We start from the raw sequence: 26197 nt of genomic DNA on the forward strand, positions 1-26197 counted from the left end.
GGGCTGCATCCCAAGGAGTGTGGCCAGCAGGTGCAGAGAGGGGATTCTGCCCCTCTGCTCTGCTCTGGGGAGACCTCACCTGCAGTGCTTTGTCCAGCCCTGGAGCCCTCAGCACAAGAAGGACATGGACCTGTTGGAGCACGTCCAGAGGAGGCCACAAAACTGATCCCAGGGCTGGAGCAGCTCTGCTGTGAAGACAGGCTGAGAGAGTTGGGGTTGTTTAGCTTGGAGAAGAGAAGGCTCTGAGGGGATTTTATAGTGACCTTCCAGTAACTGAAAGTTGCCTGTAGGAAGCTGGGGAAGAACTGTTCCCAAGAGCATAGAGTGATAGGATGAGAGGTGATGGTTTTAAACTGGAAAAGGGGAGACTTTACATTGGATATTAGGAAGAAATTCTTCACTCTGAGGGTGGTGAGACACTGGCATAGGCTGCCCAGAGAGGTATTGGAGGCCCCATCCCTGGAGACATTCAAGGTCAGGCTTGATGGGGCTCTGAGCAACCTCATCTAGTGAAGATGTCCCTGCTCACTGCAGGGGGGCTGGACTAGATGGCCTCTAAAGGTCCCTTCCAACCCAACACATGCTGTGATTCAGTGATTCACCTGCAAAAGGCTCTTTTGGAAAGGGGGATTTATTTAATACAGCTGAGAGAAATGTCCATGCAGAGGTTACCTCCATTGCAGGAGATGCCATGTGCACATGCCTGTGTACCACAGGCACGGGGAGCTCTCAGGCTCTTGCTGGTCTCCTACAAGGGTCTCCTGCTCACCAGAGGTTTTTGCTTCAGCCAAATAAAAATAATAATAATAAAAATAATAATAAAAATATCAGCTTTCATGGCCTTGTTCAGTAATGGCAGCCCCAGGACATCACTTGTGGGTCCCTTGGCTGTCACTATGAAGGCAGATGCCATGTGCTGTGTCAGAGAACAGCCTCCTCAGTAAAGCACTGAGTCCTGAAGCAACTGTGCTGTGCTGGCCTGTTACAGGGAGCAGGTGCAACAGTCACCCCTGCTGAGGAAGTGCATGTGTCTGGGGGTTTTCAGACCAGGTTCCCTCCCCATTTTTCAAGGAAAAACGTTTCCTTGAGTGGAGCACACTTCTTACACAACAGTTTTTATCTCCATGCTTGCCCCAGGGCTAGAGCCAAGGTACTCAGGAGTTTCAAAGCACCACTCAGCCCAAGCTCCTGGAAAATTAACTCCCAGGAGATAATTACTTCTAAAATTAACTCCAACCTCAAGCTGGAAAAGCGAATCCTGCTGCTCACACAATGCCTTGTCTGCAACCACCTCTCCAAAACTCCTGCTTCACCCAAACATGAGGTGTAACCTCTCCTGGCCCTGATGAAGAGCAGGGAGCTTAAACCCCAGAGCATCTGGCTGACACTGAACCACTAAGTGGTGGAACCACCCCTAGAAGCCTTTGCACATCTCATTTGCTACTTCCTGAGGTGGCATCAGTCATGCTCCTGCATGTGGTGCTTCCATGGCTTTCTGCAGGTGGAAAGGTGCCATGAGATGTTTGCTCAGCAGCCCACCCAAGAGCCACACAGCACTGCATAACCCCAGGGAAAGCTGCAGTCTTTAAGAGGAAGCTAGAGACATGGGTGTGAAGGGATGTGCTCTCAGAAGCCATCACACCAGATTTCTCTCAGAAGATGCAGGACAGAGATGATCAAACTGCTCAGACTGGGAGTGCCAGTGAAGCAAAACTGGCTTGTGAGGAAGAGGAGTTTGCCTGGCAGAATGGCACAGCAGCCCACAGCTGAAGGACAGGATGCAGTTTGACTTGCAGAAGCAGAGCACTCTGCCAGGAGCATCAAGATAAAGCTTTCTGAGCATAACCCAGCACAAGCAGCCTGATCTACCACATCCCTAGGGAGAGCCAGGCAGAGCAGTGTTATATTCACAGCCACTAATGAGGCTGAGAGAGGCTCAAGCTTCCCCTGGATCAACCTGAATTGACATGATGCTCTGGGCTTCAGCAAGATGGAAGCACCACAGGTCTGAAAATGTTCAAAGTCACAGGCATTTTGAATTAAAGAGGAAAATGGGTCACAGTAGGAGCTTTGTATTCAGTGTCAGCCTGTTTTGCACAGCCCCTGCCTGTGAGATGCTGATGACCTGAGGGATTAGATTTCCTGCTGCAGAGTGGAGGGTTTTGCTCCAGAGTAGATGGGATTTACAGGAACTTGGGAGAGGCCTGGGAAGGATTTCATGTTTGTACACAAATCTTGGCAGATACTTTTCATTTCATCCATACCAGAAGGCAGAGGGGCTCCAGGAGATGACCAACACTTATGGGTATAGGTGACATAGAGGAAAACATCCTGTCTGTCTGTGAGTCCTGGTCAGTGCAGCTGTCAAACTGACTCCTTTGGAACTCTGAGGAGCAGAGGGCAGAGAAATCATGTATCCAAGAGAAACTCAAAGAGCCACATGGCACAGCTACTCACTCCCCAGTGGCAGAGCTCTGCCCAACTGCCAGGTTGGACAGGGCTTCCTTTTCTCCCTGGGTTACACATCTCATTCTTTGAGAGTCCAGAACTGCCTCCCCCCTGCCCAGGAGGGGGTTCACCAAGGAAGCCAAGCTCCACTTAATAAGCTTGTGTGTGAGGTTCAGATAGCATCCAGGTCCTGGAATGCGATGGGAAAGGCTATGCTGCTCCTTACCACACCCCTGTGGTCTGGCCTTGGCATCTTGCTCCCTAGGGTACCATTCACCAGCTCCTGACAGGCAACCAGCACATATAACCCCAGGATGCTGATCCACGTGGCACCATGGAGCACAAACCTCACAAGAGCTGGGTTTCAAACTCTATGCTCATCCCCACCCTCTTTACTCCAGCTTTTAAGCCCTTTTAAGTGGAGGAGAAAGAGAAGCATGAGGCCAACTTTCCACATGGGTCGTATTTGCTACGTGGGCCATGGTTGGCAGAACCATGTGCTGGGTGTCCTAGATCACAGAGATGCACAAGGACCACGGGGTCACCACCCACACAAGAGGTTAAGTCTGCTCCAACCAACTGGTTTTGGAGAGTAGCAGCCTTCTCAAGTGGGGTGACTGAGGACCTCTGGCAGGACAGGGTCTGCTCCTGCCTCTACCAGAGTCCAACTACTGGATGATGTTACCCAAGACAGAGCATAGCCCTGGGGTAAAACCACTGGGCAATACCTCCCCAAACCAGCCACAGTCTTGACATCCAGCCTGTGCTTAGTATGCAGGCTGTATTTCCTAGAAGGCTCCTGGAGATGAGGTGCCTGTCACTGTGAAGCAGAATCTGAACACTAACTGACAGTGACCAGACCTTGCCATTAATTCACTCCCCACCACTCTGGCTGTCTCCCATGCCTGCACTTTGTTTAACCAGGTGACCTCTGGTGGAATTTACAGTCTTCCCATTTCCTTGATTTATTAGTTGCAGCCTCTGGGTCTGATGATTAGGTGGTTTGAGCCCAGCTCTGTCCCTTTTTTTCTAAGTCTGCAGCAGGTTATTTGTTTATGACAAAGGCCAATAATAAAAACTACTCTGCCACACTTATTCCAAATCACATCACCATGGCAACCAGGATCAAAGTTTTTTGAGGTTTTTTTTTTCCTCAAAAGAGTTTGCTGGGTTGGGCTGTTTATAGAGATCTCTGTGTGTGCTTGGTTGGAGGTTTCTAGTGATTTATCTGCCCCAAGGTTTGTCATTTATGTCTGTTTGTTTGTGGAGCTCAGCTGCTCTCCTCTGCCCATGCTTCTGTCCTTCTCTACTCCCTGCTCACAGCCACCCCACTCTCCTCTTTACTCTCCTCCCTCACCTATCTTGGGTCACTGCTTGCCTTCCAGCCCTATCACAGACTACAGATATGGCAACTTCCATCCACCTCCAGCTGCCTCCACAGATCCACATCCCTCCCAAGGTGAAGGTCAGTCAGCTGGTGTCACACACAACATGATGTCAGATGTGCCTCAAGCTACGTGAGTGATGCTGGACACCATGGAACACTGTGGGGGTTGCTAGGGATGCAGGGTCTGAGACCCACACAGAGAGGCAGGGGCTCTTTTCAGGTTGACTCATCTTACTTACTGTTACTGTCTACATAGGGTGGGATTTCTTGTGCCCCAGGACCCCACTGACCACCCTGTTGTCTCTGGGGGAGTCCTAGTAAGAAGGTCAGCAATGGATGCTGTGCTGTGGGTCTGGTCTTCACCCTTGACCTCAGATCCTCATGGGCAAGTCTGCAGCACAAGACACTTTGTCACCTAAGGTCCCTTCAAGGGTTACCAGCCACAGCTGCCCATTGGTGCCCCAAACAGCCAAGCATCCCAAAGGGATCTGAAATCTTCCTCTTCCTGAAACCTGATAATCCTCCAGTAACAGCTTTTTCCTCTTGCTGTCTTACACCCTACACATAGAAGGAAAAGGCCACCTAAGCCCAGGTGTGGTATGTCCTGTGTCCTGGCATCCATGGGAGGCTCTTCAGAGGGATCTGAACAGGCTGGACCGATGGGCTGAGACCAATGGGATGAGGTTTAACAAGGCCAAGTGCAGAGTGATGCACATGGGACAGAACAACTCCCTGCAGAGCTACAGGCTGCGGGGAGACTGGCTGGAGAGCTGTCAGGCAGAGAAGGACCTGGGGGTGTTGGGTGACTGCAGGATGAATATGAGCCAGCAGTGTGCCCAGGCAGCCAAGAAGGCCAATGGCATCCTGGCTTGTGTCAGAAATAGTGTGGCCAGTAGGTCTGGGGAGAGGATTGTGCCCCTGTGCTGGGCATTGGTGAGGCTGCACCTCGAGTGCCGGGTCCAGTTCTGGGCTCCTCAGCATCAGAAGGACATTGAGGTCCTGGAGTGAGTCCAGAGAAGGGCAACCAGGCTGGGGAAGGGGCAAATCCTCTGAGGAGCAGCTGAGGGAGCTGGGGGTGTTCAGCCTGGAGAAGAGGAGGCTGAGGGGAGACCTTCTCCCCACCCCCACTGCCCTGCCAGGAGGGTGCAGAGAGGTGGGTGATGGTCCCTTCAGCCAGGGGACAGGAGATGGGACAAGGGGCAATGGGCTCAAGCTGCCCCAGGGCAGGGTCAGAGCAGATGTTAGGGGAGAACTTTTCACTGAAAGGGTTGTCAGGGCCTGGAACAGGCTGCCCAGGGAGGGGCTGAGTCCCCTTCCCTGGGTGTGTTTAAAAACAGGGTAGGTGAGGTGCTCAGGGATCTGGTTCAGCTTAGGATGGGAATGGTTGGACTTGATGATCTTTAAGGTCTTTTCCAACCTTGTGACTCTGTGATTCTGTGAGGTGCTATCCTGTACCCCTGGCTGCATGCATGATCACTGCCCATTGGACTTTGGAAAGTTATGCAGCCCTAGAGCAACACAGTCTTTAGGCACCACTTGTTTTGGCAGTATGGTTTTGGAAGCCTCACCTCTTGATTTGTTTCTCTTCCTCATTGTTATCATTGCTCACTTTACACTGGTGCTTTGTCTTATGAATATTGATTATTTTGTCTCACTGGCTAGCAATTGTTTATTCTAGACTAACATTTTCTATCCTTACATTTCAGCACACTGGGGTGATTTATAAAGGCAGTAAAACAAAGAGTGCTTGTTGCAGGGAACTCAAAAAGCTTTGCTGTGCTAAAGGTTCCCAGGAATAATAAATCAAAACTACCCTTGAGTGTCATCTCTGATGCATCCACCCTCAGATGGACTCATCCCACAAACCACCCAGAGCCCACACAACCTATGAGACAGCCCTACCCAGGGCTGCCTGCAAGCATGCAGGTTCCCCCCTCTCTCCTCTGGTCACCCCTTCTGAGGGGTTATTTCCCTCTCCCTTCACTGCTGGCAAAGCAAGGGGATGCCAGACCTGCTGGAGAGGAGCCAGAGATGTGGCCTCAGCAGCTCCCATTAGGAAACACCCTGCCAGCTCCTTCAGAGAGGTGAAATCCCACCCCACTCAGCACAGGAGCTGCTGCAGGAGAAGCAGCCCCCCCTCTGCCCACACAGCAGGCTCCCAAAGCTGTCCCTTCCTTTTCAGACAGCTCCACAAGTTCCACAGTGTGTGCAAACAGCTGGAGCAGCACATGTGTTCCCAGCCAGGGCAGGACTGTGACTGCTGAGGAACAGGAAAGTAACTGTTAGTGCTAAAGACACAACTCCCTCTGCCTGTCACAGCCTCTTGATGCATCTTGACAGCTCACCAGACCTTTGCTTGCAGGCTTCTGTGCTCAGAAACTTCCATTCCTCTGTCTTATTCAGGTCAGTGGTGGTCTTCATGTCCATTCATCAGCAATGGCAGTCACAGTCAGCATGAGAAGATGCCTCCTCTTCTTCTCTTCTCTTCTCTTCTCTTCTTCTCTTCTCTTCTCTTCTCTTCTCTTCTCTTCTCTTCTCTTCTCTTCTCTTCTCTTCTCTTCTCTTCTCTTCTCTTCTCTTCTCTTCTCTTCTCTTCTCTTCTCTTCTCTTCTCTTCTCTTCTCTTCTCTTCTCTTCTCTTCTCTTCTCTTCCCTTCCCTTCCCTTCCCTTCCCTTCCCTTCCCTTCCCTTCCCTTCCCTTCCCTTCCCTTCCCTTCCCTTCCCTTCCCTTCCCTTCCCATGGAACAGGGAAGCCCTGCTGCCTGCAGAGGCTGCAGGATGGGTACAGGTTCAGTGGCCACAGGGTACAGGAGGTCACACAGCACAGCAGGGGCATTTCTAAAGATGAAACATCAGGAGGAAAGGAGGAGGGGGAACCATGGAGGCACAGTGCTTCCCCCAGCTGCTGCCAAACCAAAGCACACCCCATCATGCTGCAGAGGTGGCCTCCCAAGGAGATGACAGATGGTGTGGCAGCAGGGCTTCCAGATACCTGCTGGGCCAGATGGATGATAACCCCCTTTATTTCCCTTCCTGTTCCTTTATCTCCACGAGCACCAGCTGGAGACACACCAGCCACCCTTAACCCCCAGGTACCTGTGTCTGGCTCTCAGTGCAGTGGGGAGAGGGGTGGGGAGGGGACTTCATGGGTTGGTCAAGAACAGCAGAGGGCAAGAGTGCTTAGAAATCAGTGTGGCTGTGCAGGATTGCATCATGTGTCTCCTACCCCAGGTAGTCCTTCTCCTGCATACACACTTGTGGCTGTATCAGTCAAGACTGGATGCCAAAGCCACCATCCCAGCTCGGACAGGCTGGTGGCTGTGATAAATTAAGGGTGATGAAGACTTTGATAGGAAAAAAAGAAAGAAAAAGTGAAAAAACTAAGATTTTTGGCAGAAAAATAACTGGAGGTAGGAAACATATACCTTCCTTGAAATGCTGTCACTGCAAAGGAGAAAACTCAAGAAAATCACAAGCTGAGTGGAGAAACACAGCTCCTTAAAAGTTTGGTGGTGGTTTTTCTCATCTCAGTGATGGCAGAACCAGGGAATCCCTCCTGTGTGCAGAGCTTTTCATTGCAGAACTCTGTCTCTCTCCACTGATGGCAGAGGAAGCAGCACACACCTGCCCCACCAGCCATCCCCAGCAGGGCAGCTAACGGCAGCAGTGGGTCATTTAAAGAGCAGGGGTCACTCCCATCATTCGAAGTTTGGAATGACCCTCCTCCACCTCAGTGTTGCATTGTAGCTCATGGTATGAGCTGAGGGGTGTGGGTGACACACCAGAAGGAAAGGAGCCATCCAGAGGGATCTTGACAGGCTGGAAAGGTGGGTCTGGGTGAACCTCATGAGGTTCAACACTGCCAAGTGTCAGGTGCTGCACTTGGGCTGGAGGAATCCCAGACATGGATATAGCCTGGGAGAAGAGCTGCTGGGGAGCAGCCCTGCTGAGAAGGACCTGGGTGTCATGGGGGATGAGAAACTTAACATGAGCCAGCAGTGGCTCCTGCAGCTGGGAAGGGCAATGGGATCCTGGGCTCCATCAGCAGAGGGGTGGCAGCAGGGACAGGGAGGGGACTGTCCCTCTCTGCTCTGCCCTGGGGAGGCCCCAGCTGGAGTCCTGTGGCCAGAGCTGGGGCCCAACACAAGGAAGATGTGGGACTGTTGGAGAGGGGTCAGAGGAGCCACGGAGATGATCAGAGGGCTGGAGCAGCTCCCCTATGGAGAGAGGCTGAGGGAGCTGGGCTGGTTCAGCCTGGAGAAGAGAAGGCTGTGGGGGGACCTCATTGCAGCCTCCCAGTCCCTGAAGGGAGCAGAGGAACAGGAGGGGAATGGGCTTGTTAAAGGGCAGAGACTGGCAGGACAAGGGGGATGGAGTGAAGCTAAAGGAAGGAAGGGTTAAATTAGATATTAGGGGGAAGTTCTTTGCAGAGAGAGTGGTGAGGGGCTGGAAGGGGCTGCCCAGAGAGGGGGTGGGGCCCCATCCCTGGGGGTGTTCAAGGCCAGGTTGGATGGGGCCCTGGGCAACCTTGTGTAGCTCCAGGCCTGGAGGTTGGTGTCCCTGCCTGTGGCAGGGGGTTGGAGCTCTGTGATCCTTGGGGTCCCTTCCAAGCCATGCCATTCTATCATTCTAGGAACATGAGTGCATAGCAGTTGGGCTTGAGGTCCATTCCAGAGAGGCTCATCCTCTTTTCTACTCTGTTTGCTGAGCAAGGTGAGCCCATTCTCCAAACAGAGCTGGAAACAGCTCTGTCTGCAGTTGCTGAGCTGCAGTCCCATGCCCTGTCAGGCTGCAAAGCTCCTTTTCATGGTCTGTGCAGCAAGGATGACATTTAGGTTCTTCCCTGGCAGAGAGGGCAAAATCAGGACCATAAATAAAATTCAGAAAGCTGTGTCATTTCCCTGGGCTCTCCAGATCTTGTTGAACCAGCACTGTGGTGCTTATAAAGGTGCTCTCATAAAGTAGATGCTCCAGTCCCCTCTTCCCCTCATACCCTCTGCTGGACTCTCTCCAGCAGCTCCCTGCCTGCCTTGAACTGGGGAGTCCAGCCCAGGACACAGCACTTCAGATGCAGCCTCAGCAGGGCTCAGCAGAGGAGGAGAACCTCCCCAAGTCCTGCTGGCCCTGCTCTGCTCCATGTCCCCAGGTCCCATGGGCCAGGAGGGCACACTGCTGGGCATGGAGAGCTGCTTGTCCTCTAGGACTGCCAGGTCCTTCTCTGCAGCACTGCTTCCTGGGGCTGGGCTTGTTCCTCCCTGGCTGCAGAACCCTGTGCTTGCCCACACTGAACTTCACTTGGTTCCTCTCTGCCCAGCAACCCAGGTCCTGCTGAACCTGCAGCCTGCTGGTGTGCCAGCCAGTCCTCCCAGTTTGATGTCATCAGGGTGCTACCCTCAGACCAATCAGCAACTATAAACAGGCTGTTTGCTTCAGTGCAGGCTGAGGATGGAGCTGAGTGCCCACTCCATAGCCCCACCTCCCCTGCTGCTGGTGCCACTGCCTGAAGCTGGCTGCAGTCTGTCCCTGAGCTGCAGGCACACACTGAGCACCACTGACACACCTCAAACGAGGTCCTCTCAGCCATTATCACACTGTCCCCATCTGACAGTCACTCTCAGCACATCCCTGTCCCCCTAAATGCCCTGGTGCTTATCTGAGCTCCCAGAGCATAGTTCCTGGCAGCCTCACAAAGGAGACAAGCCCTGGAGGGAGCAGAATGAATATTCATGGTCACTGTGTCTGGAAGGTGAGTGGATGCTCTCAGCACCAGGGAGACATCCATCATACAATTCACATTCAGGGTCTGGTTCCTCTTACAGCATTAAATATTTAAGAAGAGAAACTTTCAAGTGTCTTCACAAGGTAATTACAGAGCCAGGAGGATCAGCTTCAATCACTTAGCCCCAGCTCACCGTTGGGATCAGCGATGCCAGCAGGAGTGCTTGGGTGGCCCTGAGTATCATTTGGGCTTCCCAAGTACCTGCAAAGACACAGAATCATTGAATCATAGAATCACAGGGGTTGGAAGGGACCTCAGGAGATCACCGGGTCCAACCCCCCTGCCAGAGCAGGGTCCCTAGGACAGGTCACTCAGATAGGCGTTCAGATGGGGCTGGAGTATCTCCAGAGAAGGAGACTCCACCACCTCCCTGGGCAGCCTGTCCCAGGGCTCCCTCACCCTCACTGGGGAAAAGTTCTTCCCCATGTTGGTGTGGAACTCCCTGTGCTCCAACTTGCAGCCATTGCCCCTTGTCCTGTCCCCACAGACACTGAAAAGGGGCTGCCCATTCCCCCTGCATCCCCTGCTTCAGATATTGATAAACATGAATAAGGTCCCCCCTTAGTCTTCTTCTCAAGGCTGAACAGCCCCAGCTCACTCAGCCTTTCCTCACAGGGGAGATGCTCCAGACCCTTCATCATCTTCGTGGCCCTTCTCTGGACTCTCTCCAGGAGATCCCTGTCTGTTTGATCCCAGGGAGCCCAGAACTGGACACAACACTCCAGATGGGGCCTGACCAGGGCAGAGCAGAGGGGGAGGATCCCCTCCTGTGACCTGCTGGCCACACTCCTGATGCCCCCAGGATCCCATTGTCTCTCTCAGCCCCCAGGGCACACTGCTGGCTCATGGCCACCCTGTCACCCACCAGCACCCCCAGGTCCTTCTCCTCAGAGCTCCTCTCCAGCAGCTCCCCCCAGCCTGTACTGGTTCCAGCAGTTATTCCTTCCCAGGTGCCAGACTCTCCACTTGCTTTTGTTGAACCTCATCTGGTTTCTCCCTGCCCATCTCTCCAGCCTGTCCAGGTCTCTCTGGATGGCAGCTCAGTGTCCTGCGTGTCAGCCACTCCTCCCAGCTTTGTATCATCAGTACTTGCTGAGGGTGGATGCTGTTCCCTCATCAAGTTTGTCAATGAAGATATTAAACAGGGCTGGACCCAACACCGAGCCCTGGGGAACACCGCTAGTCACAGGGCTCCAGTCAGACTCTGCTCCACTGATCACCTCCCTCTGGGCTCGGTCCAACAGCCAGTTCTCAACCCACCTCACTGTCCACTCATCTATCCCCTGCTCTCTCAGCTTGCCAAAGGTAAAAATAAATGTTGTGAAAGTTGTCATCAGGAGAGAGACTGCAGGGAAAGCACCAGTGTCCAGGACAGTTAGAACAAGAAAATCCCTGTTGTGCTACAGTGGTGATAGGAAGAGATGTGGTGATAGGAAGAAAGGGAACCTGCAAAGAGGATGTGTACATCCTCTGAAGGACAGCAATTCTGGGAGGGGATGCAGGCTTGGTTGTGAGGAAGGAACTGGACCCAGGACAGTCGGGAAGTTCTGTGTCCAGGAACGTCCCTGAACTCAAGCCCAAGATGAGGAGAGTGGCAGCTTCTCGTGGCTGTGTCACCTGCTTTAGGTGCCATCACAAGCTGAAAACACACTGTGTGCTGTTAATTCCTTTATGATATCCCACAAGGTAAACTGAGGCTCAGCAAGTGCATCAGGAGAAAGGACTGACCATTGTCCAAGAGAGGTGGGTTCTCAGGTGACATTTCTTACAGGCTCCAGCAATGCCATAAGAGTCATTACACCCTTGGGTGCCAGCAAAGAGGGAAAAGAGCATCAGATTCAATATGTCATTGGGTGACTGGAGAAAAATTAATGTGTCCAGGCCAAATTTTCAGGGTAGCAAATCTCCAGAGATACCAGTCCTTGGCAGACAAACAGTAAAGCTGATACAGGATCAAAGGCTAGGAATGCTATCAGGTCCAGTCAACATGGTTTCATGGAAAGCAGCCCTTGCCCAGCAAAGCTGTTCTCATTTGCATAGGACAGCACACAGGTGGCTGACAGGATAAAGCACCCAGGCACAAGCAGGCATCAAACCCAGTTCTAGCCCACCCTGGTAAACCCTGTGTGTAAATATGCTGGGCCTTGGATGAGAATGGCAGGTCTCCAAGGAAGGAGGGAATGTTCATCAACTGAGACTGTGATGAAGGGATTTCTGCAAAGGACACCTCTACACCCTGGAACTGCAGGGATGCAGGATGGTGAGATGGAGATAGAGATTTTGCCTGTGAGGTAAAATTGGCAAGGTGCCTCTGTCGTGCCAAGGATGGAGCAGTGAGAGAGGAGGTCCAACCCCTTGGTCAACTGGACCTATGGGAACAGCGTGCACCGTGGTATAGCCAGGTGCTCAGACCTGCCTTGAGGACAAAGAGCACCAGTTGCAGCAAATCCCCAGTGCTGCAGCTTTCCCTGCCTAGGAGCAACAAGCATTCTGCTCCCAGGCCTGCAGACAACCCCACCTAGGCAGGAGCTTGGCCCTGGCCCTGAGGCTGTGTGGATTTCCCCACTCCACTTCATGCATAAGTGGAACAGCAGGTGAGGTGGAACTCGTAATTGTGCAAACACATAGCCTAATTTTGCCTCATCATTAACCATCCTACTTAGATCAATGTAAAAAGGCTGCTGAGGGAGGGAGAAAATCCTTCTCCCTTGTCCAGACTCACCTCCTGGCAGCATCTGCCTTGCTTCACTCTGCTCTCACCCTTTGACAGCCCTGGTTGCATATTACTGCTTAATTATCATCTCCTTACAGCACCCCTGGAACATTTAATATGGCCTGTGCTCTGCCCAGCATTACTGTAAAAGCAGCTAACAAATGTATCTGCATGTCTCACTAATCATACTAAAACCATGATCACCATTCTATTAAGAACCCTGCTAATGAATAGGCATGAACTGCCTCTCAGGGGGACCCAACGTGCCTCTCCCTCCTACACCTCCTGCAGCTCACACCACAGATAAGCTGTTTCAGGAGGAGAAGGATGCCTGTTTGACATCCAGGAGTCTCTGGTGTACTCAGTAGGGCTACACCCTCTTGACAGATCATCCACTCCTAGGGGAACCTATGGCATCCTTAGGGAGAGCCTGGGGGAGACACGCAGAGCGTTTGGATGTCTGTCTTCCACTGAGGCCACAGAACAGGCACTCAGCACACAAGGGCAGCAAAATCAAAGCAACAAAGAGTAAAAATAATAACAGTGAATAATAATAAGAAGAAGAAGAAGAAAAGAACACCACCACCACCACAAGCCCACTGGCAAAGGAGACTTCTGCTACAGGTAAGGATGCAATGGCCAGCCAGAGCCTGCAGGCACTGAGGATGCTTTGTGATAGCTGACTGCAGCCAGATGACTCTACACCACACCTTGGAGGCTTGATGCTGCCTCCAGTACCCTCGAATCTGTCAGGCACTTGGAAGGTCTGCACCAGTCCTTCGCTGTGTGCTCCCAGGGGGGTGTCTCTTGGAAAGAGTCTGGCAGAGGGCCATGAGGATGGAGAAGGGCCTGGAGCATCTCCCCTGTGAGGAAAGGCTGAGTGAGCTGGGACTGTTCAGCCTGGAGAGAAGAAGACTAAGGAGGGACCAAATGAGGTTCAACAGAAGCAAGTGGAGAGTCTGGCACCTGGGAAGGAATAACTGCTGGAATCAGGACAGGCTGGGGGTGACCTGCTGGAGAGGAGCTCTGAGGAGAAGGACCTGGGGGTGCTGGTGGGTGACAGGGTGGCCATGAGCCAGCAGTGTGCCCTGGGGGCTGAGAGAGACAATGGGATCCTGGGGGCATCAGGAGGAGTGTGGCCAGCAGGTCACAGGAGGGGATCCTCCCCCTCTGCTCTGCCCTGGTCAGGCCCCACCTGGAGTGTTATGTCCAGTTCTGGGCTCCCTGGGATCAAACAGACAGGGATCTCCTGGAGAGAGTCCAGAGGAGGGACAGAGATGCTGAAGGGCCTGGAGCATCTCCCCTGTGAGGAAAGGCTGAGGGAGCTGGGGCTGTTCAGCCTGGAGAGAAGAAGACTAAGGGGGGACATAATTAAAGTTTATAATTATCTGAAGCAGGGGATGCAGGGGGAATCAGCCAGCCCCTTTTCAGTGTCTGTGGGGACAGGACAAGGGGCAATGGCTGCAAGTTGGAGCACAGGGAGTTCCACACCAACATGGGGAAGAACTTTTCCCCAGTGAGGGTGAGGGAGCCCTGGGACAGGCTGCCCAGGGGGTGTGGAGTCTCCATCTCCAGAGATATTCCAGCCCCATCTGGACACCGACCTGTGTGCCCTGTCCTGCTCTGGCAGGGGGTTGGACCTGAGGAGCTCTGGGGTTCCCTCCCAACCCCGACAGTTCTGTGAGTGTGTGTCAGGCCCGTGATGGGCTTTGGCCTCACAAGAGTAGGAGATGCAGGCCGAGCTTCAGCTCAGTGTTTGGCACACGAGTCGTGCCTGTTACCTTCCTCCAGTGGCAGCAGCTCCCGCCCACAGTGCAGCTGGATGCTGAAGTGTGATGCACGCACAGGGTGTCTCTGCTGGCTGAGATGCCTTTGGCAGGGCTGTGCTCTGGCAAGGACTTCCTGGGAAAGCAAGTTGCCTCCATCTTTGAGCAGCAGGCTGCTAAGGTCAGCTGCTGTCCTGCAGCCAAGGTGCAGGTCCCTGGTCTGCCCCTTCACTGTGCAGTGGGAAGGATGCAGAGCGGTGCCAGCTCTGTAGGTATGAGCAGCAGCAAAACACAACCATCAGGAAAACACAACAGAGACATTCCTTCTCAAGGAGATGGCTGAAACCTGCTTGAAGTGGAAGCAGCAGGCAGGCTGCTGGGCAGCTGCACCACTCAAGTGCCCACAAGTGCTTTGCTGCCAGGTTCCTCCTCACACAGACCTTGGGGAAAACAGGCAGGGTGTGGATGGAAACCTGCCACCCAAGTCAGATCCACCTTCCTCCAGCCTTTTGCACAGCTGCTGGATGAGGTGGTCCTTCCAGGAGCTGGAGGAGGAACAAGGTGAGGTCTTTCTATCATGGAGAAAAGCTTAGAGTAGATATTTATCCTTATTCCTTCTCCACTTGGGTTTGTTCTTTTAAAGTCCCCCCTCCCCAATGTTTTTACCCTTTCTCCTTCTGCTTTGATGTTGGTCTCCTCTCCCTGACCTAGGGAAGTTGAGCTGTGTGCATCCATGTTCTTGCCAGCACAGAAGCATGTTGAGATTGTCCTCTCCACACTAGTTTATGACTGCACCATACTGAAGTGGATAGGATAGCAAATAAAGCTTTACAAATATTCTTACTGAGAAAGTGATCCACATAAAAATACATCAAACTGTTCTCCCACAAGAAAAAGCAAGGCAGCTACTGGAAATGTGAGTAATGCACCTTCTAACACCCAAGCAAATGAAAGCAGGAACAAAAATCTTGCATAAATACATGTACAACTTGCATTCATTGCTGTGATTGATACTAAACAATAGCAGTGTGTTTGACAGAATGATGCCTTGATAAAATACCACTGATGTGACAGGGTTTTATAGGGCAGTTTAATTCTACAGCCCTGCCTGCTCCTGCAGAAAAGACTCCCCACACTTCCCCGAGGTTCCTGAGGGCTGGCAGAGAACACCCCTGTCATGGGATCAGTTTCCTCAGCCCTGGCATGGAACAGGGGTGCAAGAAACCCAAGCCTGTGCTTGTCCACAGCGAGTTCAAGTGTCCCTGACGCAGGGCTGCAGGAGCCGAGCTTCCTGCTGCCTCTCATGGGTACCAGGCAGCACGCTGAGGGCTGGGCATGGGATGCTGCCTTGGGATGAAGGGCTGACCTGCTGACAGGGCTGATCATGGCTCCAGCTGTCCCTCTGTTTTCACACAGCCACCACAGCAGCAGAGTGGGTTTCTCCTAATTCGATATTCACCTCACAGCTTATCACTCCATGTCAACTCTCCTATGAATGCACCAAGCTTTCCACACACAAGCAGCAGGTTGGTGCTGGAAGGTGCTAATTCTACAGGTGACTTTGCCCATATGTGACCAAATTGCAGCCAAACAAACGATCCAGGGAACCAAATGACAAACAGCAAAGCCTCCAGGCCCCAGCATCAGCTCCACTGGGCAGCAGACCAGAGTGCAGATCCCAGGTACTCAGAAGAGCTCTGGAGCCAAATCTTGACCCAGCTCTGCTAAACCCCCTTTCTCATCCACACAGAGATGTGTCAGGGATGGTCTGGGATGGGTTTTCCAGCTTCCTCACTCTCTGTGTCCTGAGGCACATGGTGGGGAGTTGTGGGGAATGAGGGGGGGGAGAGGGGGAGGGCAGGGGGCAACCAGGCTGTGGTTATGGGGCAGAAGAGCCTGGTAACAAGGATTTTGTGACAGTCTGCCCCAGCTTGGCATTGGCAGCATGGCCACTGTTTGCAGCACATCTGTATGGCTGGAATCCCACTATGGGACCTGTTTCCAGACTGTGGGACACAGGGATGAGGGTAGAGCCATGGATCCCATCACCAGAGACCTGGGGAGAGTGCAGATCACTCAGAGGGAGGATTGCTTGTGCAGGGTGCCCAGCCTGGCCAGGGAGTGGGTTGTGACTTTGTTGGTTGCTGTGAGCATCTCAAATCTCCATCATGCTCAATCTCATCTCTGCACTGTGCCCACTTGCCACACAGACCAGCCCTCCACCTGGCAGCTGGTTATTAAAACACTGCTGGTTATTAAATCATCCTGCACTCAGAGCTGTCCCATGAGTGTTTTGCAGGCTGCTCCTTTCAGACAGCAGTCCCCTCAGAAGGCAGCTCTGGGGTGCACCCTTTGCAGATCACCAAGGCAGCGATGGAACAGCTCTGAGAGTGGGATCCTGACTCAGCCCAAGGGAAGAGATGCAAACAGGCTCCATACCTGGCTCCTGAACATAGTGCTGAAGGTTGGCAGTCACTGGTTTGGCTATTCCTCATTAACAGTCTCCTCCAGCAGAAGGAAACACTGCCCTGGTGAGGACTGTGGGGTTGGTTTCCTTCACAACTTCAATTCTGTCTTTTTCTTAAATCTAAGTGTCCCTCTTTGCCATCCCTGGGGTCCTCCTCTGAGCACGCTGTGATGAGGGGCTGCAAGTGCTCCTCAGCCACACTGCTTCTTACCCATCACCTGGCACCTGGCTGGGTTCACCCACAACAGGAATAACATGGGCAGCCCAGACTGAAACCCTGAGTAAACCCTGAGTTACATCAGCATGATGGGAAATTAGTACCAGGGAATTTCCAGGCAAATCTTCTGACCTCTCTGCTGAAGAAACTCCCTCTGGAAGGGCTGTTATAATTTCTGGGTAAGCAGAGCTGTCTAGCAGCTCCTTTATCCTCATGGCCCTGTTGTCAAGGCCATGAAAGGGATGGTAATTAGGAGGAAAAGGAAGTGTGCCAGGGAAAAGTGCACTGCAGACCAGGCACAGCACCCCACGCTTAAAGGTTCTCCACTCTGCTGTTTGTGACATGAGTTTCTTCAAACTTGGCAGGGGCTCTTGTCCTGTTTGAAGGCAAAGTGCATGTCAGGCTGAGAGTCCCCAAATGGAGCAGGTTTTGTATTATCTGTCACAACAGAAGGCTGGAATAAAACCCAAACCCCAGAAGCTGCCCTTTTCTTCACTGTTACAAAGACAAAACCCATGGGACTTTTTCTGTTTTTTTTTTCCCAAAACTCAAAATTTTCTGTTGGGGTAAACCTGAGGGCAAGAAGTTTCATCCCAGAAGTGCATATGGAGATATATAGATACCAGGAGAGAGGTCTCCACAAAACGACTCCTGCAGCATCAGTTATGGAGTCACGTCCATCCCTCCGTAATTACTGTTGGTCTTGGCTGAGTGGTCACTTAGCCCCAGGAGCCCAGCTCCACCAAGGACCAATGGGGAGGAGGAAACACATCCCTCTGAGCTGCCAAAGGTCCTGGTGACCTGGTGACCCCTCTGCCTGCCCAGGAGGTGTTTTGAGAACAGTTAATTTCAGCTCATTGCTGTTGCTGATAAGCTGCCTGTGAGGATGGTTTCCTGCCCATCAGTTCCCTATTAGCATCCTGCCAGATGCCTTCAGGACAATTTCATTTACCTGCCTGTTATTTTTATGATATGGAGATATGTCTAAGGTTCAGATGTGTCTGGGTAGGGGTAGGACCTCTGGCATCCACACCCTGTTTTCTTGGAAGACCTCTTGAAAGCTACAGGCACAGGCTGGAGATGAAAATAGGCACAACTGGCTGGCCCAGCACAGCCACCTCAGCGTGTTCACCAGCCCTCCTGGATTCTGGGGAGGGGTTTGCCATCTAGAGAGACTTGATGTGATTTTTATGAGCAGTTTGCATCCTCCAGACTGCTGCAGCCTGCTGACTGCTGACTGCTGCACGTCGAGGGGTGGGCTGGGCCAGCAGTACGTTCCTGCTCCCCACACATCAGCTCCACTGCAGGGGAGGGGACACATATGTAGAAATGCATGAAGTTTACAGGATACCAGAGCTTTTCCCCAAACACTCTGCACTAACTAACACCCCAGGACACACCAGTGGGCTTTTCAGTGGGTCTTCTTACCCACTCCATCAAGGAACCACGTCAGGTCCCTCCTGTGGCTCCTGCTGGGAAATACTGGTAAAAATCAGAATTTTTTTAGTATTTTTTTTCCCAGCTGTCAATATGCAGGTGCAAGTGTTTAAAGAGGTGAGGGAGGATTTCCCAAGGGTAACAGGGCAGCTCATGAGCCATTCACTCAGGCAGTTCTGTGGGAGCAGCAGGCACGTCCAGCTCTCAGTAACGTGACATGCATCTGGCTTGCTCCCCCTCCTCCTGCTCCCGCCCCCCCCGCCTCACACCAAGCTGAAGTGGTCCTGCTCTGGAGGAGGTTAAACAAAGGAGGGAGTGGAGAGGTTTGTCCATCTGCAAGACTTGCAAAGGGAACAAAGTTATTGGCTCAAACTGGGAAGGTTGTCAGTACTGAGGTGAGCTGAGCTCTAAGCACCACAGGGATTTTGGACACAGTCATGCCTGGAGAAAGCTGGTGAGAACAACGACAAGAATTAAGGGTAGGAAGGTGGGACCTGGTAAAATGTGGTGGGTCAGGCTGAAGAACAGGTCCCTGCCCTGTCCTTTGCAGAGATCGATAGCGCCCGGCACGTCTTTCATCTGCAGTCACTCCAATTCCACCCAGACCGAGCAGACCTCCCCTCCACCAGCCCAAAAGATGTATCTGGTGAAAGAAGTGGCTCACTAGGGTCTGCTAAAGAAAATACATTCTGCACAGGGGCCCAGAGAGCCCACAAGGAGCCTGCCTTTGGCAGATGTGCACAGGGAAGAGTTAGAGCACAATGCCAAGCTTTCAGCAGAAAGAAGTTGCTCTCCTTCCTTCCTTTCTTTTCTTTTTTTTCTTTCTTTTTTCTTTCTTTTTTCTTTTTTTTTCTTTTTTTCCCCCCCTCTCTCTCTCTCTTAAAAAAAATCACTTCATTTTCACTTCAGTGAAACCAGAGAGGCAGGAAATAATACAAAGGCTCTTTACAAAGGCCGGCTTCTTTCTTCTGTGGCATCTGTGCTGAAGTATCTGTGATGGTAACAGCCTCTGCTCTCTCTTCACAGGACTCAGCTTCATCAAATATTCCCTCTCTTGAGGCCCCACCGTGCAATGGTGGGATTCCCTCTCCCAGCTCCATTGCCTTTCCAGTCACACTCAGAGCCACTTACAGAGCTCAGGCAGAGAAAAAGGAAAAGCAATTCTGCTTTGCTTCTCCCAGCAAAAGAAGGGGGGGTGGGGGGAGCTGTGAATGTGGGGTTCTTGTTGCTGCCCACCCCCTCTGCCCAGCTTCCCTGTCCCCTCATTGCTTGAGCAGGCTGTGGGCATAGGCCACCCAGACCATAGGGGACCCTGGTGACAGCCCTGCCTCCCCAGGTACACTCATGCAGTCACCATCTTCCAGGCATTTTTAAACCCCCTTTGCTATGTGCTAATCTAAATAATTAATCAGTGCAAGGTCCTTTTCTCCTAATTTGCCAGGAGTGATGGGCACATGAAGTGGGTGTGGGTTTTGCTCCTGGCACAGTACCTCACGTCCCTCAGCGGTACCTGCAGCCCAGCCCAGCCACCAGGCAGAGCATCCCCTGCACAGCCCCTGCTCCCCTCCATCCCTGCAAGCCCAGCTGCCTCCTGGTCTGGGGCTCAGCAGACTGTGAGTTTGTCTCAGTGAGCAATGGGCTGGCAGAGGTGAAGAGCAGTGAGAGCACGAGGACAGCCCAGCAGACCCCCAGCTCCTTTCCTTGCCCCCCCCACCCTGGCTGAGGGCAGGGGCTCAGCCCCAGCCAGCATGCCTTGGGCACCGGTCCAGACCCTAAACAAGAGCCTGGGGACAGCTTGTGCAAAGCAGGATGCTGCCTGTCCTGGTGTGACTGTCCTTCTAAGGGAGGGGGAGTAGCAAAAGAGTGGTGAGGGAACCCTTCATGGGGCACGAGGAGGTTGCAGGGGAGCAGGGACCATCCTTCCACCCTTGCAAAGCCCCCAGCCAGGTCTTGGAGGCAACAAAGAGGCCACAGCAGCAAACAAGGTGACCCCATGACATCTGCTTGGTGGCCCTGCCTGTGGCAGGGGGTTGGAGCTCTGTGATCCTTGGGGTCCCTTCCAACCCAGACCAGGCTGGGATTCTGGGATTCTGTGATCTGCTGGGACCGTCAGAGCTGCAGAGTCCTGTTCCCCAGTACTTGGTGACTGGGAAGTAAAGGTCATGGCAGAGTTTGGGGAGTGTGGGAGGCTGAAGGTGGGCTCCAGGTGAACCCAGTGCAGCTCCTGCCTAGGGAGATGCTCTTAGCCAGACACAGCAGAGGTGGCAGCAAGCACTAGCTCAGTACACACAGCACGATGCTCATGAGGATGGGCAGCCTGCTGCTGCAGCTCTCCTAATCTCCCCACTCTGGCCCATCACCCCTCTGGGAACTCTTCTCTCCCCACTCCCATGCTGACCCCAAACCCTCTAGGAGATGGCACTCATGCTGTTTTCCTCCAGGAACATAATTTTCCTAATAAAAGTACTGCTGTTTCCACCTCTCCCTGGTGCAGCCTCACTCTGTTCTCATTCATGTTTTAATTAAGTCTCGAGTTTCTTTACAGTATTACTGCTGTAAAAATCGACTCAGAACAGCACATTTCACCTCCTCCCCCAGGACCACACAAGGGCAGTTTCCCCACTGCAGGAAAGAGGGAAGGACATCCCATGAACCACTGGCCAGGCTTCTCTGCCCTCCACCAGACTCATTACAGCAACACCTGTCCTCCCAGGCATGGCTGGAGCATCCCTACCCCAGGGCACCCTGCATGCACACCCCAGAGACAACCTGCTTGGTCCAGGGAGAGCTACTGGTGGACCAGTAGATGGAGACAAGAGATGAAGAGGGGTTAGAAGCAACCTGCAATCTGCAGAGAAGAGGATAATTATGCAGATAATGGCAGAACATGAGGTCAGCATGACCAGTCCTGTCTTTGTATCTCCTCCCCACCCTCTCAGCAGCCCAAGTGCTATTTTATCCTCCCAGCTACACCATCAGAAATCACAGAGAGTGTGGCTGATGTCCAACCTCTCTGGCACAGCACCTAGTCCAATATACCTGCGTGTGACCTCGCAGGAGGGAAGGGCTGGACTGGCCCTGGCAAGACCAGGCACAAGGTGGTGAGGGACCATCTGGGGGTCAAACCCAGCTGGAAAAAAAATGTTGGAAATATGAGCTTTTGAAACTGTAGACCTACTGCCTCGTTTACCAGTTCCACTTTATTCCAAACTGAGCCAAAAATAATTTAAAGGAAGATATTTTAAAAATAAATAAATAAACCCAAATTTATCCAGGTCAAATATCTTGATTTTTGGCTGATGATATTGTGATCTTTGTCTTTCTACTCACAGCTTCCCTTTGGGCTTGGTGGGTCTTCTCTGAGCAGGAGCAGTCAGCCCCAGGGCCAGACTGCCAGCAGAAGCCCAGGGCAGACCCCAGGCTGCTCTGAGGAAGGGGCAAGAAGAGTTTCTTCATATTTCATCCCACAAAAACAGCAGGACTGCACCCTGTGACCCTCTGGTCCTCCAGCTCTTCAGCCATGGTGACCTGGGAGTTGGGATGCCCAGCGTGAGTCGGTGCCACAGCTGTCACCATGTCACCAGCACGTGTCAGGGCCTCAGTCCACCTGCCAGGAACAAGCAGTTACATAGAAATCAGCCACACACACACAGAGCAGCTTCTGCAGTGAGCCCCTGGCTTACTCATTTGCAGTAATGAAGAGCTGCCAGGGCCTTGTGGGGTGCTGGACCAGGCAGCGTGGCTCTTCCATCGAGGTGACACAGCAAGAGGACACCTGCTTGGGTGGGGAAAATGGGTGCAAAAGATGCAGCACAGGAGAAAGTGTCTTATGTGTGTTCCCTAGAAACTGGAGAGCAAAGACAAGAGCCAGACAGCCACGGCCACATGCCCAAAAGAAATGAGGTCTTGGGGTGCAACTGCTCCTGGCTCATCTGCACCACAAGCCACATCCCCCCTGCAATTACCTAATGCAACAACATAGCAAGTTATTTACATATTTATGGAGTATTTACCCCAAACCTCATAATACTACAAAAAAAGTTGATCATACAGCTAGTAATTTAAATGAAAAATTATTATTCATACATTTTCCTTGTAATGTCACATGCCACAAAATATTATGGGTTCAGGAGGCAGCCAGGGCTCTGATAATAATTAGAATACATTACCACTTTGATGAGGCATTTACACAAAACTGCAGAACCATCTCAGAACTGCCAAGATGCTCCCAGCACCCCAATTAGAGTATGTCATGGGCTTTTATTTATGCTACAGATTGTGCAGCACAAATCACACCTTTTGCCTAATTCCAGATACTTTAGGCACTGCAGAACATCTGTGCTGTCATCTCCCAGTCCTCCTCCAGTGCCTGGGGTGCAGGGGCTTTGAGCTCAGCATGGCTTGTGCCTTCAGGAGCACAAGGGGTTAATGAGTCTTTCTGCTTGGAGGGTCCATAGAGACAACAGCCTTGGCAGTGTGTGTGATGGACTCTTCCCCAATGGAGATGCAGAGGGTCTGGGTATGACTGTGGAGCCTGGGTGAGAACCCTGCAGAGGGTCCCTGGGAGACAGTCTGGAGATAGCTGAGGAGCAGTGCTAGATGTGTTCACACACCTCCCCCCCATCTCTGGTCCCTCCATCTCTCCCACACAGCCCTGCTGCCCTCTCCACAGCTTCCCTTCCAGCTGCAGCCTCTGCACCTGGTACTTGTCTCCCTCCTATCTCAGCTTCCACAGCCCAGTCCAAACTGCCAGTCCCTTCACATAGACCCTCCAAGAGCCACCCCACCTCCTCCTATCCTCCAGTCAGGCTCCCAGCCCCCTCCATCACATCCCAGCCACATGTCCCCTGACATTTGATCACTCCTCATCTCACTCCCCATCAGGCCCAGTGGTCACAGCTGCTCTGCTCCCCAGGGTGGATCTCACCTGGGATGGGCAGACACCATCAAAGGCAACAGGAGCCCTGCTCCCAGCTGCTGCAGTGGCCTCTGGGCCTCTCTCAGATGCCTCTGGAGAGCCAGGAAGGAGGGTCCAATCCTGCCTGTGCCCCTCAGTGATAGGGATGGAGTGGCGCTTTGCCCAGAGAGCCAACGGAGTTAGGACAGCCCACACACAACACACCAGATCTCTGCTGACTAAGTGGGCATTGCTATGACTACCACAAGCAAAGGCTTGCAGCCCTCAATTCCAGGAAAACTGGCCTGGCACACCTCTTTAGTAGAAGAGGAAAAATGCCTCCCATTTACCTGCTTGCTTATCCCAAGGGCTGGGGAATAGTTCAGCTTCTCACTGAACCTGGCTTTTGGATCAGCCCAAAGTCACCTGCTTTCTGCACCATTTCCTCCCTATGAGTGAGCTGGGGCTGTTCAGCCTGGAGAGAAGCAGCCTGAGAGGGGATCTGATCAATGAGTATCAATAGCTGAAGGGTGGGACACAGGGGGACATGGGCAGCCTCTTCTCAGTGTCTGTGGGGACAGGACAAGGGGCGATGGGCTCAAGTTGGAGCACAGGGAGTTCTGCACCAATCTGGGGAAGAACTTCTTCCCAGTGAGGGTGAGGGAGCCCTGGGACAGGCTGCTCAGGGGGTGTGGAGTCTCCTTCTCTGGAGAGATTCCAGCCCCGTCTGGACACCGACCTGTGTGCCCTGTCCCAGGGACCCTGCTTTGGCAGGGGGTTGGACCCCATGGGCTCTGGAGGTCCCTTCCAACCCCTGGGATTCTGTGAAGCTGTGATTCTGTGACTGACCCAGCACCCCAGAGCAGCCCTCCCAAACCACACCAGCGATGCATCAGGCCACCCAGCAACTGCACAGTGCAGAGAAGTGAGGAGGAATAGATTTAAGTGTTGTCAAGCCTTGAAGGAGCAATTACCAATGACAGGCACTGCAGCAATGAGCTGTGAAGTTATGACAAATGCCCCGGCAGCACCCCTCTAACAAATAACCAGAAGGTGAGATCGCAGCAGGGAAACACCAGCTGAATAGGGAAAACATGTCTGTGTCTCTGGAAAACATCTTTCAGGCTGCTGGGTTCACTGTGGTGTTGGCTTTTCTTAATGCTGCTCAATGCCAATAGCCATTGGCCCCCAGGAGCTGCACATCTCTGCTGGCAGCAGGTGCCTTGCTCTGCTCACTGGGATCTGCCAGAGCCACACTCCCAGCAGTGCTGGGATGCCTGGTCCAAAAGGAAGCAGTTGAAGGGCTCAACCAAGTGATGCTGAGAATAAAACCAGGCAGGGAATAAATTGCCAGGGCAGACCTGGCAGAGCTCGGGCATGTCTGAGGCTGTGAAACCACGAGGCTCTGCAACAGGTCCCAGCTCAGCCCACGGCTTCACACTGCTCTCAGTGAAGTCTGAGGAGGATGGGTCGCCTGCTGTGAACAGTGGGAAGGGGTGAGGGGCTCCTCTACATAGGTGTTCAGAAATGGGATGGAAGCCCAAACCCTCCATCTGGCTGCTGGGACAGCTGGGGGTGAGCAGCACATCCCTGGTGCTCTCAAAGTGAAGGGGTGGTGCTGGGGGGGACTGGGGCAAAGGATGAGTGCACAGCACAGCCTTGGGGGACAGCAGGAGGAGGAGTGGGGTCCTCACCAGCCACTGCTGCTGGTCCATGCAGTGATCCACAGGAGCCCATGTCCTCAGCCAGCCCTGAAGCCTGGCAGGTCTTGGGGAGCAAACCAAGGGTTCAACCCCAAAGCCTGGGAGGTCTTGGAGAGCACACTGAGGGTCCACACACCACACACACACTTTGCTCCTGGAGCAGCGTGAAGGGCTGCATGGCACAGCAGTTCCCAAGGGGCTGCCTGTCCTTGCAGTGCACCAGGAGCAGGACCCACAGCCAGAGAAGCCAACAGCCTACACACACAGCTGTGGACCAAGCAACCAGGGAAGGAGATTGTGGTGGTTTGGCCCTGACTAGAGGCCAAATGCCCACCAAAGCCACTTGCTCCATCCCTTTTCAGCAATGTGATGCTTCCCTCTGGTACCCACAGAGCATCTGCAGTTCTGCCTTTCATACCTTCACCTTGCTGAAGCTATATATCCTCCTGCTTTTTGTGCTACAGTTTGAAAGCAAACTATGAAGCATTGTCCTTAGGAATTATGCCTCGTACAGAATTTTTTACTGGGGGTCTTTAATTGCACATTGTAAACGTACCACATGGGACTAATGATGCCACAAGACATTTCGAGTCAGAAGGAAGCAATTGCATGACTGCCCTCTTAAAAGCAAGATGCCTCTCAGACACAGGAGCAGCACTATACCAAGAGGAAAAAAAAAAAAAAAATTCCCAGATATTTAAGGTTTAGAAGAGCCCATCTTTAGGAAAAGAGAAGTGCTTTATTTAGGATCAAAAAGAACGACCGCGGGGATTCTTACCAGAAGCTGTACACAACAGCATGAAAGTGGAATAACTTTTACCCAGGCTTACAAAAAGAAAAAAAAGGAAAAAAAAAAAAAAAAGAGAAAAAAAGCACCTTCTTTTCAAGAATCTTCTGTGCAGCTTAAAAATGACTCTTATTAAAGTGAATCAATTTCATAAGCATGCTAACACCTTTATTCCTCAGTCGCTAAGTAGAACATTTTAGAACTGGAGAATGCATTGCTGAAGACCTTTCTTACATCTAAATTCGTGTTTCTGCTCAAAGGTCAAAACCTTTCTGAGTGTTTTTTCCTTGATAAGCTCCTTCAGAGGTGTTTATTGACAAATGATCTGCTTCCATATGTAAGCCTCATATAATAACTCCTGTTGCTTTTGTTCTCGGTGCAGGAGATGGATGTGCACAGGCGTAGCAAGGCCATTTGATGCTGTATCTGCATCTCAAAGCAAGCAGTGCTTGAGCACAGAATGGAGAAGTAGTGGTCCCAGCCCCCACCTAAACCGTTGCCACATATGCCCCACCAGGCAGACAGACCCATGGTCCCCAGGCTGCTGGACGTAGGTGGGAAAAGCCCCTCAGACTTTTGGGGACTTTCCTTGATTGG

The sequence above is a fragment of the Gallinula chloropus genome (genome assembly GCF_964237585.1).
Source record: "Gallinula chloropus genome assembly, chromosome: 17".
In the NCBI taxonomy this organism is placed as follows: domain Eukaryota; kingdom Metazoa; phylum Chordata; class Aves; order Gruiformes; family Rallidae; genus Gallinula; species Gallinula chloropus.